Genomic DNA, 2783 nt, shown 5'->3' with positions numbered 1-2783 from the left:
TTATTCTCTCCCTTGCTCGTTTGTCATCCTCTTCTTCCTTGCTCCTTCTCCACCTACGTCATCCACTGCGCACCCAACCCTAAATATTCCATCAACCGCGCCATTTGCTCGCTCCGCCGACCCTCGCGGCCTCGACTCACCATCATCGAGACATCACTCTCTAGGTGATGTCATTTGCTTCTAGATCCTGAAGCTCTCATTCTCACTCGATCCAGATCTTCCACGTTAGCTCTACTCACACCGATCTAGAATCTTGGGTGCGTGGGGATGCTCGACAAATGCTTGGGAGCTCGCTGGAGCTACCAGATTCGGCGAGAGGTGCGGCACAGTAAGGTGACCAACCTATGACCGTCATTGTCCTTCGCAGCACCATCGGCGCCAGAAAGTTCGGCATGCTAGAGCAGGACTTTAACAACCTCTACCACCACTTCTACTTGTGGAAGCATGTGGAGACCCATCGCATCCTCGAGGAGGTCCTCACCGAGTCGGCGGTTTTCAGTTCAGTCCGAGTCGACTTAGTCATCGTCAAATAGCTACAAGACATTCGGCATATGGAAGATCCTTGTTGAGGAAAGTGAAGACGAGAAACGGGATCCGAGCAAAGCTGTACAGTCTCATCATCGGGCAAGCAGAGAGCTAAGTGGCTGAGCAACACCCAAATTATTCCAATATCATCGGGCCTAACATGCCTATCATTTTGCTCGTCACGGGTTCATCTCTGAAGCCGTGCGAGAACCCCATTGGTGATCATTACTTGTTAAAATTGATTAAAAATAAGATGGATTATTGTAAGTTGCAGGGTATTGAAATCTTTCACAATAGGGCACCCTTAGATGTGGAGATTGCTAGGTTTTGGGCTAAATTGCCTTTGATTAGAAAACTATTATGGTCACATCCGAAGATTGAGTTCTTGGGATGGATGGACAGTGATGCTATGTTCACTGCTATGGCGTTTGAGGTTGCATGGGAGAGGTATAAAGACTCTAACACTGTGATGCATGGTTAGAATGAGAAGATGTATGATCAGATGAACTGGATTGGGTTGAATACTGGTAGCTTCTTGCTTAGAAATTATCAGTGGTCACTGGACATTCTTGCTTCTTGTTGCTCTCTTCGATGAAATTCTGAACCATCCTCACCAAGCAGACCGAGCTCGGCTCAAACTCAGCCACTCCCCTCGCCTCTTCCATCCTTGCCGTACTGAGGAGGAGCCTTACCACCGGTCGCCTTCTCCAACGATGAAATTTTCGGGACGCCTAGGAATTGTAGGTGGATCTAGCAAAAAAGAGAGAACAAAGAGATAAGAAGAAAAAGAAAGAACCAAATAAAAGGTGGGATACAAAATGGGCTCCTTATTTAATTGGAATCTTCGCCTAAAAGTGGAACTCATGGGGATAATATGGTCAAAACACCATAATGGGGAGTGTATTAGTCTAAGAAGGAGTGGAAAAAACGTGGCCTTTAAAAAAATATGATAGACAAAGAGAAGAGAGGGAGAGACTTCGAGAGACTAAAGAGGTGGAACTATCACCGGCGACCATCCACACCCCCAAACCAGGCTCAGCCTCGACAAATCCTTGCTGAGGTCAATTGACTGAAGCAAGGTTCTTGCATGGCCAAATCTCACATCAGACGAGTTGTGGCAAAGAGGGGAAGGGAGAGGTTAAGATTGGGAAAATTGTTTAAAAAGTTCTAAACCTATTGAACTTTCACCTATTCAGTCTTAAACCTTTAATTATGTCAATTAAGTCATAAATTCTTTCATGTTTAGCCAATTGAATTCCAAACATTTTCACATTTTGCCAATTGAATCTATCCAATTAATTTTAGCCTGAAATCGCTGATGTGGACGTTGATCGTCCCTCATGGCACAGCCGACGCTGACGTGGACAATTTTACTATCTTTTTGAATTTTTTTATTAATATTTTTAAGTTTTTTCCTTTTCTCTTTTATTCTTTTATTCTTTTTTCTTTTTTTCCCTTCGTTGGCCATCGCCGAGCCGTATCGATGACTGGCGACCTCCGCCGACCTCAAGCGAGAGTACCCCTTGCTAAATTAGGCTAGGGGCTAGTGAGGGTGACCCTCGCCTGAGGCTGGCCGAAGAGGCCCGGTGGAGGGAAAAGGGAAAAAAAAAAAGAGAAAAGGAAAAAATAAAAAATAAAAAATAAAAATAAAAAATAAATTGAAAAATCCAAAAAATATTAAAATATTATTAAAAATTGTCCACGTCAACATTGGTGTGCCACGTAGGACGGCCGACGTCCAAGTTAGCGATTTTGGCTAGAATTGGTCAAATTGACTCACTTGGCAAAATGCAAAAATGTTTAGAACTCAATTAGCAAAACTAAAAGAATAAAGACTAAATTGGTAAAAGTTCACTAAGTTTATGACTTTTCCTGATCAAGACCCTCATTGCTTCAAAACTCAATCAAAACTCATGATTTTGAGTCTAAATTAATAAATCTCTCCGGCATATCATTTTTCACTATATTCCTATGTCCACAATGCCATTGAGGTGAGTACGATTCCAGGGTAAAATCTGGAACCTGAGAACCTGATTGATGGGAACCTGTAGGTTCCAAGTTCCAACATATGCATGGTAGGTTCTAGGTTCAAAAAATCGGGGAACCTGTTTCGACAGGTAAGTTTCAAGTTCTAGGTAGGTGGAACCTGCAACTTGAAACCCGAAACCTAAACAAGTTTTTTGTGTTTTTTTTTAGTCTATATATTCGCGTGATCCTGTGGTGTTTCATTGAGTTAGATAATGAGTGTATAATCTGGA

The 2783-nt window shown here is 42.7% G+C and overlaps 1 pseudogene; it reads left to right on the top strand.

Moving 5' to 3' along the window:
* The first annotated feature begins 267 nt into the window (after nt 1–267).
* Nucleotides 268–1120, top strand: LOC115689923 (xyloglucan 6-xylosyltransferase 2-like; annotated as a pseudogene).
* Nucleotides 1121–2783: the final 1663 nt, after the last annotated feature.

The sequence above is a fragment of the Syzygium oleosum genome, unplaced genomic scaffold (assembly GCF_021117445.2).
Source record: "Syzygium oleosum isolate NSW1041296 unplaced genomic scaffold, Sole_v2.1 Sole_v2.04, whole genome shotgun sequence".
Taxonomy (NCBI): Eukaryota; Viridiplantae; Streptophyta; class Magnoliopsida; order Myrtales; family Myrtaceae; genus Syzygium; species Syzygium oleosum.
The sequence above is the reverse complement of the archived record's forward strand: the minus strand, read 5'-3'. Positions and strand labels throughout refer to the sequence as shown.